Genomic DNA, 15,347 nt, shown 5'->3' on the forward strand with positions numbered 1-15,347 from the left:
TTTTCACAACAAATCCTGCCCAGTTGCTTCTTAAAACTAGTCCCAAACTAGCCCAATCGCGTTTCCAGGAGGTTACCCGATAAAAATTGCTTCCCGGGGTTAAAATATAATTTTTTGGAAGTGTTGCCTTGGTAAAATTCGCATATTAGGGGCTAAATATCACGTTATTTGTATTGGGGTTGCTTCAAACCGCGGACATGAAAAACAATCGCAGACTTGGCAACACTGGTACAGGTGGAGCGGCAGTTACTACACAGAGCCGTAGTCTACCGACAACTAACACAAAATCGTTTTCAAAATCGACAAAGAATCGCCTGCAATTTTAACATCGATTTTGTGTAGATTGTCAGTGAATTATGGCTCGGTGTAGTAAATGCCAACCAGTGTTGCCAAGTCTGTGGTTGTTTTTCATGTCCGCGGGTCGAAGCGACCCCAATACAAATAACATGATATTTAGCACCTAAAATGCGAATTTTATCAAGGCAACCCTGCTAAAAAACTTATATTGTAACCCCGGGAAGCAATTTTTATCGGGGAACCTCCTGGAAGCGTGATTGGACTAGTTTTGGACTAGTTTTGAGAAGCAACTGGGCAGGATTTGTTGTGAAAACCTGGCAACCCTGATCCGAACGCACGTGCTGGAGATATACGTCTAATTACAGGAGCGTCTTTACTGATGAGATGTGCATGAAAATCGCATTCGATTTTTTGCACAGCCCTAGATCCGGCAAACAACATGAGGGCCGATTGTTGGTGGGAGGAGTGTGGCCCAGATCAGTCAGGTGATATGTGGCCCAAATCAGGCTAAGATCTGGCAGCATATTATGTGACCCATGATAAACAAGATAAATACAATATTGCATGATAATGGTTAAATGATCACATACATTTTAATGTACAGTGTAGTATTGTTAAAATGTAGTCTTTGAAATGGCAAGTCAAAATAGAATGAAACATTATCATTTAAAAAGTAAGCAAATCAGTCAAGTGCATTAAACTGCACTTAATTATAATTTTATAAAATTTTATATTATTATTCTTGGTACAAATAATCTTAGAATCCTTACATGAAAAGAAAGAGAGAGAGTATTAAACCATTATCGTGTAATATTTATTTTGTTTACTATGGGACACACACTGATTTATAATAGAGAGTGGGGGCACATCATTTTTAATAGTATGCGGTCATGCACAAGCATTAAATAAAATGATCATGAAATAATTTTATTTTTATTTAAATCCTGTATCCATGTGATGGTTTGAGGAACATATCCATATTTAAACCACATTCATTGGCGATATGTATCTCCTTCCTCTGTAGCTATAGTAACTATTTAAAAATGTGCCATTAAGAAGTTTTACAACAAGTTTTACGGCAGCGATATCAAACGCTCATTGGCTCTCGTCAGTTTCGGCAGAGGTTGCGACATGCCATGTTTCCGGAGATGCGTGTTTTGAATGAGAAGCACACACCTTGAGGGAGTGGATCGGGATAGTATTCTCAGCGTTTAACAATTTAAATTATGCCCTGCTCCTCGCACTACTATTATATTCTATGGAGTGAGAATCATGCCAAAACCTCACACACACACAAAACGTGTTTCACTCACACCCAACGATTCACAAACAAACTCAGTGTGGTTTGCAAATACAAAACACCACTCACAAACTAATGCATTTTGTTCTGCAAATAAAAAATGTTCCTATCAAACACAGTACGTTTTACATATACAAAGAAACGTATTTCTTCAATGACAAAAATATCCTCCAAGTACAAACTAAAATCTTTCAAGTACAAAAAAAATCCTTCAATTAAAAAAAAAAAAAAACCTTCAAGTACAAAACAAAATCCTTCAAGTTCAAAACAAAATTCTACAAGTACGAAAAACTGTCACGTGACTTTTGGCACAAATTTTCGCCTTGCTGATCCACACGCAAATGCCTTCAGATCCACACACATGCTAGTAAACTGTCATGTAATTCGCACTCCACAACAGCAGGTGGCGATGTTAGTGACTTGCTTGGCGACGCCACCGACATGGAAACAGAAGAGAAGAAGAAACGCTAGCGTGAGGGACGTTTTGGACATGATGAGCGGCCAGCAGGTGAGTTTGCAGTCATTGCTGGTGAAGAAATCAGCCTGAAGGGGTTGTTATTCGCTATAACAACCGCCTCGCTATACATGATCCCGCTTATTACATTGCACAAAATATTGATTTAAAAATGAGTTTATTGATTATAAAAATGATTCTATTACTTCCACTAAAAAAAATAGTCCGTTCCGCGTCCATAGCAACGGTCTGTTTTTCATGGCAAGGGTGTGTTTGGACCTCCAAATCAACCCTGGTCTTCTCCTGTTAGTGTCTCATAGAATATAGAGGCTTAATTCCATGTCAAATCAGTCAGAATCCAGGAAAGTGGTTGCAGCAACATCTCAGATGAAGAGTTTTTCTATATTATATTTGGGTCCCAAAACCAAGGCCTGTAAAAATATTCATATTTTTGTCAGTCCTTGAGATTGTCATTTTTATAGCATCAAAAACACTATCAGAGAACCATGTTTGGGCATTAATATCTTAAAGTGTTATTCATAGCCTCACCAAACTTTCCAGGATGGAAGACAAACATGTTCTTAGTATAACTGAACCAAAGTTTGTACTGCATGCCTATTGAGATTCTACAAGGCCCTAGATTTGGGTAAATGGCTAAACCCCTGATACTGAGGGTATTATAAACTCATTTTCTGCATCCATATCACAGCAGCAGGCTGTCACTATACATGGGTGCTGCATTTTTTTAAAGCTGAAAATTGGGACATAACCTGCTTGTTTAACTCTTGCTAAAAAGAACTATACGCATGAAGTATGTGCGAAAATTTTATTTGAATCAAAGTATATTCAATCAGTTTTAAGAATAAACTTGGCAATGGGTTTGGCAGTGGTCCTTGAGGGAGGTTCAAGGGGGGGGGGGGGGGGGGGTATATAAATACACACACACACAACTTTTTAATTCTGACTTTTTCTAGAAATAGACTACTTTTCCACAAATGTCTTTATAAATTTCACCAAAAATGCATCCCATTGACATTAATTTGAACATACATTGACAAAGAAAGTAATGTTATTCAGTCTCAGAATTAATATTGTGTATTTCTGGAGTCTGTTACAAAATGTTATCAAATGTGGTCTGGGTCCTTGATGTAAAAATGTTTGAGAACCACTTCCCTACATAAACACTTTACATGTCTTTTCAGGGATTGTACCTACTACATTTGGACTGGGAGGACAGTGGCCTGCCTGATGTGTCACTGTTCCTGAGAACAAATGGCAGCACTAAGGGCAGCAATAAATCCCCTGGGACACTCCCAATCACATGGCTCAGACATGTACCTAGTACTTACTGTACAGTATGCAGTGTTGGGAAAGTTCACTTTCTACATGAACTAGTTCAAAGTTCAATTCACAAATTTTAAAATGAACTAGTTCAGTTCATAGTTCAAACTACAAAATTTTGAACTAAAGTTCACAGTTCCAAAAATGAACTAGTTCATAGTTCTTTTTTTCCATACGTTGCTGCGAGCTATTATTTTTCAAAATTATTGCCACAGCCCATATAGAATCACAGACAGCAATTTTTTTTATCAGTTTTAACAATGAAGCTATGCGTCAGATTTCATCTTCATATCCAATATTGAATCCTTATCCAACCAGGGTTTACATTAGCATTGAGGGGACAGCATTTCCCCATTGTTGCTTTAATGCTTTGTCTCCCATTCTCACCGACCTTGTCATAAACATCATAAAATTATTTTAAATGATTATACGCCTTCTTGCTACATGCTGCTGTCGTTTGCTGTTTTTTTTTTGATGACGCGACACGCAGGCGGCGGACGGCGGTGCGACACTGGTGGCTGGTGTTGCCATATTGGGTGTTTTTCCGCTACATATTAAGATCCGTTTACGGTGTGTTTTAGCCGGGTTTTCGCCTGGAAGGCTCTATAGAAATCTGGCACCCTAATGAACGAAGTTAACCTGAGAGAGCGTGCCGTTCACAGACACCAAAATGAACGAGTTCACAGGAACGTTCATCAGGCATTAATACAGCACGTTCAGTTTACGTTCGCCCAAAATATGAACGAGTTCATGAACTATCGTTCAATGAACGCGTTCAGGCACAACACTGACAGTATGTCCATCACTTACTAGGCTTACAGTAAAACGTACTCAGCAAAGGACCTGATTCAATGCAATTGTAGCACAAATACAAAAAGAACACTTATTTACAGAACAGTACCCCTGCTAATAACTGGTTTGTAAGATGTTACAGTTACACAAATAAATATTTCTGAATCAGTGAGGTGGTCTAATGTTTGATTTTTCTCTGTTTAATCAAATCAGACCAGCAGACATGCCCCGTGTTAGGACTGCCAGCGGCAGCAGGAAGCATAGCTTTCCTCAAGCAGTGCTAGCAGCGGACTTTAAGACTTTCAGCTCTCTTAATGCCGTAATGAATGTTCAAACCAAACACATGTAGATTGTATTATTTTTTATTGTAGTGTGAATACAATCTTAAAACATCTGTGGGGTTGGAACAACCAAAAAAAATACAACATCTTTCTCTTTTTTTTTTTACTATGGGGACCTGGTTTTCTCTTTCTTAACCAACTTGTGCAGCTCTGTGAGTGCATCTAAAATGCCTTTTGGGATGAGAACCTGGTTAGAGGCAGCACTAAAAAGAACAGCCTCCTGAAAACACACAAATTCAAGGTAATCCAGGTCAAGTGTTGCTGACTGACAATATGCTGGAGCCGTGTGTGGATTCTCTCTAACATTGTTTGTGCAAGCAGTTCCTAGAGAGAGGGGAAAAGAGGAAAAATGTATGAGGTCAAAAATACTGGTGTAACTGAACAGGACCAGTAAAATGTCCAAAAACTACACTTTGCTTTATTCTTAATATCTTCATGACCATTAGTGATAGAGACTTCAAATATTGACACAAGATTAATACAAGATTGCGCTTAACCCTCTCAGGCTCAAATTAAGTTTTAGTAACTTTAGTAAAGTTTTTAGTACTCCAGATACATAAAATATGTATCTGGAGTAATAAGGTTTTTATAACTGTTGCAAATCAGCAACGCCTGCCTTGAGAGGGTTAAAGAAAATGTAATGATTGATATCATACGGATGCAGAAAATGAGTTTATAATACCCTCAGTATCAGGGGTTTAGCCATTTACCCAAATCTAGGGCCTTGTAGAATCTCAATAGGCATGCAGTACAAACTTTGGTTCAGTTATACTAAGAACATGTTTGTCTTCCATCCTGGAAAGTTTGGTGAGGCTAAGATATTTAAAGATATTAATGCCCAAACATGGTTCTCTGATAGTGTTTTTGATGCTATAAAAATGACAATCTCAATTTTTACAGGCCTTAGTTTTGGGACCCAAACATAATATAGAAAAACTCTTCATCTGAGATGTTGCTGCAACCACTTTCCTGGATTCTGACTGATTTGACATGGAATTAAGCCTCTATATTCTATGAGTCACTAGCAGGAGAAGACCAGGGTTGATTTGGAGGTCCAAACACACCCTTGCCATGAAAAACAGACCGTTGCTATGGACGCGGAACGGACTATTTCCTTTAGTGGAAGCAATACAATCGTTTTTAAAATCAATAAACTCATTTTTAAATCAATATTTTGTGTCAAATTATTTATTTATTTTGTAGGTAGCAATGTAATAAGTGGGATCATGTATAGCGAGGCGGTTGTTATAGCGAATAACAACCCCTTCAGGCTGATTTTTCACCAGCAATGACTGCAAACTCACCTGTTGGCCGCTCATCGTGTCCAAAACGTCCCTCACGCTAGCGTTGCAAACCACACTGAGTTTGTTTGTGAATCGTTGGGTGTGAGTAAAACACGTTTTGTGTGTGTGTGAGGTTTTGGCATGATTCTCACTCTAGAGTGCCAGAGTGGATTTGTCTACTGTGGTACTGCTCTTTGTCACATCTGTAATAAATTATTATTATTAAGTTACATGTGTCTATTTGTTACATTTCTCTTATAGACTGTATACTTTATACACTCACTCTTTATTGGTTGATTTGTTCTTTATAAAAAATAAATAGAAAAACCAATGCAATACGTTTTTTACATGATGTGTGGTTACATGATGTGTGGGTTTTTAGTCTGATTTTCTATTCAGTTTAAAGGTCTCGTTTTTCATGCTTTTTTGAAGCTTTGATTGTGTTTACAGTGTGCAATATAACATGTTCATGTTTCGCTTGTAAAAAAACACAGAATTATTCACACAATTCACCTATCTGTATCTGTACCGCTGTTTTCACTGTCATAAAAACGGGCTGATGACTTCCTTGTTCTATGAAGTCCCTCCTTCAGAAATACGTAACAAGTTCTGATTGGGCCAGCGGTTCCTGTGTTGTGATTCGACACCAGCTTAGCGCACGCTTCCCTCCAGGAAACGCAATTGGGCTAGTTTTGGAATAGTTTTGAGAAGCAAGTGGGCAGGATTTGTTTTGAAAACCTGGCAATCCTGATCTGAACGCACGTGCTGGAGATGTACTTATAATCACAGGAGCGTTTTTACTGACGAGATGCGCATGAAAATCGCATTCGATTTTTTTGCACAGCCCTAACATCTTGTTAACAAAGCTAAACAGCATTGCCCTTTGTGTAATAAGTTATAGAAACTGTTAAACGCACCAACTTAAATAATAAAATACACTTACCGGTTGTGGTCCATAAACAACGCCATTGATCACAGCGTCCCTGGGAAGGCCAAACAAAGTTGATTGGACTCAGAGAAGAAAATAACAGCGTTTCGACGACATGGTGACAAACACAAACGCAACTCTTCCTCTTCTCTGTCGGAGCGCAACAAGACCACGCCCCCTTTTTTGTGTATTCCTGTGGGCAGAGGTTAGTCAAAAAACTGTTTTAGTGATGTCATTACTGCAGGAACTAGAGGGATGTAGCCCAAACGGGTCGTTTTTTGTAGGTGAATTCTGTTAAATAAAATTTCTTGCTTGGCATTTAACTTTGAGCTTTAGAATTTTACAGATATTATTTATACTCTAACAACAACATTACACACTAACTAAAGTTTAAAACATGGGGTATATAAGGGCTATATAAGGCTCAGGTGTGGCTCAGATTTGGGGATTCTGGTTTACTTAAGGCTGAGAATTGGCACCAATAATAAAACCAGTTTTGGCCCAGATCAGGGCCAGCTAAGGCTGATTAACTGGCTGAGATTCGGGCCGGTTATGGCCTATGTGTGGCCCAAGTCTTTAATCCAGTTCTGGGCCACTTCCGGGCCGTCATTCTTTGCTGTACTTGGGCCGAGGGGAAAAGTCATTGTGTGGCCCAGATTTGGGCCAGAAGACATTTGCTATGTGGGACAAAATGCAAAACAAAAGGAGTAATCAAAGCAGCAACCATATAATAAAAAGTGAACAGTGATAACTGGACGACAGGTTAAGTCTTTTTTTAAAAGGATTTGAGGTAAGAAAGTAAAATGTGATTTGCAGTCATGTTGAATGACAGAACTAGTATCATCTATATAACATCCACACAAGCTTTTCAAGCTTTTTGATGTTAAAAAACTAGAAATATCATGACTGAGCAGATAGAGAGAGCTGACACTGCTTTCATGTACTTCCTCTGAACTCACTAAAATTGTACAAAATGGCACAATGTCTAAACCTAAATTTTACACAGTTGTGAGACAAACACATACAGACTCGTTCTGAGCTGTAAGCCTGTGTTTCTAAATTACTAAAATGCATATATACACATACACGTACATACCTGCCCCAAAATACAGTGATGTTGAACAAGTAAGTAAATTCATTAGAACTATTCTGGCTATAATCAGTAGCTGTTAATGACAGCTCTCCCTCTCCAGGAAAGCTCTCTCAAATAATCTGTGAAATATACTGTCTACACTGAGCACACGCTCTTCAGAAAACTGTAGATCTGTCTTAATTCTCAATGAGCCATGAAATGTTTATCCAAGACAAACACTAGAGCTTCATAAATTGGTTTTCATCAGATAATGAAGTCAGACACATAGACTGTGGGTTACTGCCATGGCTTCACACTCGCTCATGATGATAAGAATGCAGATGATCAGCATGCAAGACATGAACTGAAGTCATTTGATACAAGTTCTACCCTAATTAACCTGCGTTTCCCTTGTTTGTGCATGCGTGTGTGTGTGTGTACAGGGGCAGATTTTTACACCTGATTAAACTGCAACAGACACATAGTCATCGACTTATACATGACCTGTTTTAATTATATGAAACAGCATAGAAACGGCATTTGCATTCTGACATTTCCATGACGTCAGCTGTGCTGGGTAATAATAACTAATTACATGTCATCTGAATTACGTAATCAGATTCCAAAAGTACTTCTAAATAGAAAATATTGTGTGTTAAAGGAATAGTTCACCCCAAAATGAAAATTCTATCATTAATTACTCACCCTCATGTCGTTCCAAACCCATAAGACCTCCATTCATCTTTGGAACACAAATGTATATATTTTTGATGAAATCTGAGCGCTCTCTGACCCTCCATAGACAGCAAGGGTACTACCACGATCAAGGATATCATAGCAAGGACACCATTAAAACAGTCCATGTGACCTTAGTGGTTCAACCAGGGGCGTAGAACCAGGGGGATGTGGGGGACGTGTCCCCCCCCACTTTTATCATCACGGAAATTCATCCCCCGCACTTTTTCGTGCAAGTGTGTTTGAGGTTTTCAAGAGCTGGTGTGAATAAATATAGATTTAAACTCAAAGAGACAGGATAGTCTGTGAATGACCTGATGTTTTTATCGGGCCGAGAAGGCGAAATGAACACCACGGAGCACTAAACTCTCCTGTGTGTGTGTGTTTGTGTGTGTGTGTGTGTGTTTCATTCATACTCGAAGCCGGAGGGCGCTCTCGCGCAGAAAGTCATTACAGGAAACTTCTAATAGGCCTATGGACAACAGCGTCCAGCTATCGCTGTATGGTTTTGGTTTTTTCAAGTCCAAAAAAATCTCCAGCAGGTGATAAAGTATATGAACAATACAGTGCTAATTGACATAGCATTTATTACAGTATAGAAACTATTCTGCCTTATGTGATAAAAAGTGTTTGTAGTATATAAACAAATCATTATTATTTGCTATTGTCCAGCAGTTATAGATTTCTGAACCAATTAAAAGCTAGAAATTAGAGAAAAATTAAAGTTGCCTATAGTATCCACTACCAGTCAAAAGTTTTTGAACAGTAAGCTTGTTAATGTTTTTAAAGAAGTCTCTTCTGTTCACCAAGCCTGCATTTATTTCATCCAAAGTACTGCAAATCAGTGAAATTTTGAAATATTTTTACTAGCCTATTCAAAATAGCTGTTTTCTATTTGAATATATTTCAAAATGTAATTTATTGAGATTTCAAAGCTGTTTTTTTTTTTGCATCGTTACTCCAGTCACACAATCTTACAGAAATAATTCTGATATACTGATTTGCTGTAAAAAAAAAAAAAACGAAAAAAAAAAAAAACTCTTATTATGAAAATGTTGAAAACAGCTGAGTAGATTTTTTTCAGGTTTCTTTGAATAGACAGTTCAGAAGAGCAGCATTGATCTGCAATAGAAATCTTTTGTAAAATGATGTCTTTATCATCACTTTTGATCAATTTATAGAATCCTTGCTAAATAAAAGTACTCATTTCTATCATTTATTTAACAAATCTAAAAAAAAAAAAAAAAAAAAAAAAAAATATATATATATATATATATATATATATATAAATTAAGCTTTTGAATGATATAGTGTATAATGTTGCAAAAACTATTTATTTCACATAAATGCTGATCTGTGGATCCTTCTATTCATCAAAGAATGCTGAAAAAATATACTCATATATAGCATATCAAAAATGATTTCTGAAGGATGTGAAGACTGGAGGAATGATGCTGAAAATTCAGCTTTGATCACAGGAATACATTACATTTAAAATATATTCAGATAGAAATATTTTAAATTTATATTTTATATATTTTTTTCTGTTTTTATTTTTTTATTTTTTTAAATGGGTACAAAAACTACATAAATCTGTGACAAACTAGTTATGTCAGAAATAATCAAGAAGTAGTCAGAATTACAAAGATTTGTAATACAATATATTTTATTACTACTATAATTTTTGTCATGCAATTTGTAACTGGTAACAGACTGCAATTTGTAAGTAATTCACCCAACACTGCACGTCAATATACTGTGTGACTTTGTTTATAGTGTTCCATACTGCACTGTCTCTCTCTGTACTGCCATTGAGATATTTCTTGAGGGGGGCCCGGTGGCTGCCTCTGTGCCTCAAGCCCCTTATGCTGTTTGCATGTCAGAGAAGCAAGGGGGAAAATCAAAGAAAAGAACTCCCTTGAGTCAATGTGAACTTAGAACACTTGGCAAAATAGAGGCAAAAAAGGAAAAGAAAATTGAACAGTTCTAAAAATGTGAATTATTGCATATCTGTAAAACAAGAAGTTCCAAACCTGCGGTTTACACTGGGAATATGTTCATCATCATGCAGTGGCACTAACTGCTTAATAAAAACTTATGAGCTCAAAATCTGCTATTATACAGCTTCATTAAGGCAGTCCTGCAGCACCATCGTGCCTTCATTACCACTCTCCCTGTCGAAACAGATGGCCACTGTCTGTCTGCCTTATGTATTTAAATGGTTATTTGTTGATTTAACTTAACAGGTTGTTTCGCAGATGTGTAATTAAAAGGTCTGTCTTTTTTTTATCTTGATAGGCTTTTGCTTTGTCCTTAATGGATGAAGAATTGGGCTAACAGTATCACTTATGATCATAATTGTCTGGATATGGCTGCTTAAGTCTGGTTATGACAGTCCCCACCCTCAACATAGCCCTCAGATATGACTGTCAAGATCTGGTGAAGTCTACCGAAACATCCATTACTCCCCATATCTGTGTGAGGTTGCCTTTACAGATGTATTCTGTTGTGGTACCATGATGATGGAACTTAAAATGAATTTAATTCATTTTCTGTTACAATTTGTATTGACGTTAGGCATTGAATGCCTGGTTAACCACATTCTTCAAAATATCTTCTTCTGTGTTTAGCAGAGGAAAGCTTTGGAACAGCTTGAGGGTAAGTAAATAATTTTTTACTTTTGAGTGAAATAACCTTTTTAATGATACAATAAAGTACTTAAACATCATAGTACAATGTTCAAAACATTTTAAGGGATAAGATGTTCATGACAGGACTATGTTTGTGTTTGCCGTTAGTGGTGCGGAAGGTAAATCTGAACACAGACATTTTAGCCAACACTCAGAAATCTGCAAAGGGGACCTTGGATAAATAATGACACCCTCTGAACCTTATTTGATTCTGTCAACTCCAGCACTGTTTCTCATGTCTAACCAACATGCCACCATACTTTTCTGGCTTTTCATCAAGTCATGTAGCAAATTAAATATCCTTTTTCACCGATCCCGCTTAAAGCGGAGTTTCCCACACCTTGCAATCAGTCTTCATTTAGAGGTACAAAATGTGGTTTTATTTTATTGAGCCTCTTAAAGCCATTGTGAGCCCGCTTTGATCTACTCCCTTAATATGAGTGTTTTATTGCATCTGTCAGCATCATCAAAGTAGAGCACAATAAAGCCGTAGGCTTCATTCTTCCCATCTCTCTCCGTTTATTTACCTTTTGTTCTTTTTATCTTCTTTTTATTATTCCTTATGGCTTGTCAAGGGTTTGATCACTTGACAACAAATGATACAAACAAGGTCGGGCTTCCTCCAAAAACCATGCCATTAAACACATCGGGAACTATAGTGTAGTTGTGGTGTGGGGTTAAATTGGTCCGGTTTTCGCTTGATTCATTGACTGTGAATGTAATTGGATGCTGTTGTAAGACATTAGTTTAAAATGCATCAAACTCAATAGCGCTTAATGAAGACTAGGGCATTGGACCACACTTTAGGGAGCTTAATTAAATCAGAAATGAATTTATTGGGGTACCAGGGTAATTTCATATATGTATCTCTGAGAAATAGAGGTGAAATTGGCAGGAAGAAGACGGGACGAGTGAGATACCATTAAGCAGCTGTTAAATGGATTACACACCAAAGCCTTCAACAATTTCATACACACACGTTTGAAGCCAAGCATGGAAGGGCAGAGACAGACACAAACACAATAATTAAGCAGCTCCTGGTAGAGTACTGGCTGGGTGACAGAAAGGCTTTTTAATTCCACCTCGACAACACGCTGAGCTCGTTCAGGTAGACGTTCCCTGGAGACATGGGCTTAAAACACACACTCACACATCCTACTTATGCAATTAAACGCAAATTGAATTGCAAAGTAATGGCTTATTCCATCTGTGTGGTGTAATATTGTTTGTCCTTGGTAAAGGTAGACAACCAGTAGCGGCTGTAGCCAAATAAAGACAGTCATTATAGGTATTGGCATAAGAGATGAACTGCGAAAAACAAACAAACATTCATTTAAGCCATGTTGGACAGGATTTACAGTATATAAATGTGGCTGATGATATCAACTGGCTGTCAGAGGAGAGGACGTGGATAGATGGGACATACAGTAGATGTTGGTTTGAGCTTGAGACATTCCATCAGGCTAACAGTTACTAAATCAAATTCAGTCCAATGTCCCTTTTTCGTGCCTCATTCCATTTCTGCCTGGCCTGTGAAAGGCATCTAGGGATACTCATGGGACTAAAACATGACCTTAACACACTACCGCATGGTGTGGCCATATGTCAACATACTTTTCTTGTTCATTTCCTTGCTACTGTCTCTTTAAGAGAACATTCCGTTTTTTTTTTTTTTGGAAAGAGAAGACCTAAGTTTAGCCAATGATGTGCTTTGGATAAGTCACATCACATGCTGTTTTGTTCTGTGGCGAGATTTCTGACAGACTGCCATCTCTTGTTGGTAGTTGCCGAAAGAAAACTAAAACATCAGTAACAAAGTTATGATACATGATATACAGTACTATATTTGTTTTAACTGTATAAATGTGCAATTTAAAAATTAGCATGAAAAATTTTATGAAATAAAAAAATTATAAATCATTATTCCGCAAAAAAGATTGTAATAAATAAAAGCACAAGTTGTTGGAAGGTATGTATAAGGTGTCAATTATAAATACTGTGCTAAAGCTTATAGAAGCAGCAATTGAAAAATCTTAATTATTATTAGTAACTTACACTTATTCTAAGTTAGATCCACTATTGTATGCTGCTTCCGTATGGCAACATTTCATAGTTAAGTACCTTAAAATAATATTTTTTCAAATAGTTTTTTTTTTCTTCTTCTTTTTTTAAAGCACTTCAGCCATATTTAGAATTTAAAAAAAAATGGAGCTGTTTTTCACTCATGTACACATTGGATGTTTATTTTAAAGTCTGTCCTTGCATTAACCTTGCATTATACTCTGTATCATTTGTTTTGCATTCAAAAAGACACACAATCTCATTCTAAATGACCATTTTCTACTTGCTCGCTCTGAAATGTTAGTTTTTGTACTCTATGGCACATTTAAAGGTATTACATAAAGAAACCACTTTGAATTTGACATGACTAACAAATGCTTACAGGTTGCTGTAAATTTGCTGGCTCTGTGTGGCTCTGTCCATCAATAAATCCCTCTTTGCAGACCTGCATTACAAGACAGGTTCATAAAACAATCAGTGCCATACAAACTGTTCAGGTCAGACTGAAATCATCACCGACTTGTCAAAAACTTCACAGCTTATAGGTTATAGCAATAGGCTGAAATACTTCAGAAGGATACTCTCAGTAGATATATACTGTACAGTCTGGTGCTTAGAAATTATAGCATTTATATTGTAGCAACTACATTAATATCTTTCTAAACCATTATGACTCTCTAATAAATGTATGTAAAACAAAATATATAGTTAATTACATGTAATTGCATAAAAAGTATTACAATTGAATTTTACATTAAAAGCAATTAGTTGAACCTAACACTGCTTTTTTAATTGTCTTAAGCAGACGCAGTATGAGTGTAGTATCGACAGGGAACCAGTTTTGCAGCCATGATTCAATAAATATACTGTACATTACGAACAGGGGAAGGACATGTTTTCCTGGCCCATCAAACCCTTTTATTTCAAAGGATGAAGGTATGCTCCTTGTACATTCTGTTTGCTAGTCCATGCTGTGATTTATCGCCAAATAATTTAATTTCAATTCATGATTTTGTTTGTGATGTTTAAAGCATTACACATTCATTCACCTTGCAGCACTATGGGGCTCTGTGTAATTGATCAACCTCAAGGTACTTATCTCATTAATGATGCTCTGGTCCATAAAGAAAGACACCAAAGGTTTAATTAACACTCACAAATGCGCTAGCAGACATATTTGCACTTGTTATCAAAGCTGAAGGTAAAAAGAGCAGTAAAGTCTTTTGGCATACACTCCCAGCTATACTAAGAAGAATACTTTGCATTTTAATACTTTGTTTTACAAAATCAACCTTCAAATGGTCTTTTTGACTTACCTCCTGCACAATCTCCTCATTTTCTCCTTCTTCTCTTTGATGAGGCTCTTGAGTAATCAGAGTTCTTGCTCTGTGTCTGCAAACGTAAGACACTGTACTGAAGTGACCTGACAGTTTCCACCGTGCTTATGAAATCAAACAGTTTTACTTCTCTTATCTGTCTCCATCTACATGCCTCTTACCTCCTAGAAGATAAGGGCCACATAAAGAACTATCTGAAAATATTTCTCCCCTTCATCTTTCCTCCTCCTTCACCCTCCTTTTTCAAAGACTATCTGAGCTTAAAGCAAAAACATCACGTTCTGTCAGAAAGGCACAAGTATGTATGTATCATATTGACCGTACGGTTAGTATCTCAAACTCTATAGATTTTTTCAAGACACCACCCTGGAGAGTCTATATGTATTTTTGATAAAGTGTTCTTGTGGAAGACATCATCTGCTTGTTTGTTTGAGCAGACTCCAGAGGCGATGGAATTTCCTTAGTCGTTGTAAAAGCTCACTCACATTCATACGCCCCTACCCCGCACCCCCTGAGGTGCACAGAAAATTATGATAACTGTCGCTGTTTACTTAATGCTCTTCAAATTATTGAGATGTCTTCCTCAGAGCATCTGTCTTTGCAATACATACAACAGACCTCTGAGCCTGGATGAAGCGTAACTGAAAACACAAAGCCTGCCGGAAGATTTATACTTTAATTCATTATTTACAGTTGATGTCTTGCCTAACAGAAAT

The 15,347-nt window shown here is 37.1% G+C and overlaps 1 protein-coding gene and 1 long non-coding RNA gene across 2 annotated transcripts in view; one reads left to right on the top strand and one right to left on the bottom strand.

Moving 5' to 3' along the window:
• LOC132157163 (GDNF family receptor alpha-4-like) overlaps positions 1-15,347 on the top strand; it is a 119,350-nt gene that overhangs the window by 26,854 nt on the left and 77,149 nt on the right. The gene's annotated exons all lie outside the window — the stretch shown is intronic.
• Positions 3,073-5,872, bottom strand: LOC132156580 (uncharacterized). The gene is made up of 3 exons (XR_009437470.1): positions 5,830-5,872; positions 4,181-4,849; positions 3,073-3,389 (listed from the first exon to the last, which is right to left on the bottom strand). It is a non-coding gene; the product is annotated as an uncharacterized LOC132156580 (long non-coding RNA).

The sequence above is a fragment of the Carassius carassius genome, chromosome 14 (genome assembly GCF_963082965.1).
Source record: "Carassius carassius chromosome 14, fCarCar2.1, whole genome shotgun sequence".
Lineage (NCBI taxonomy): Eukaryota > Metazoa > Chordata > Actinopteri > Cypriniformes > Cyprinidae > Carassius > Carassius carassius.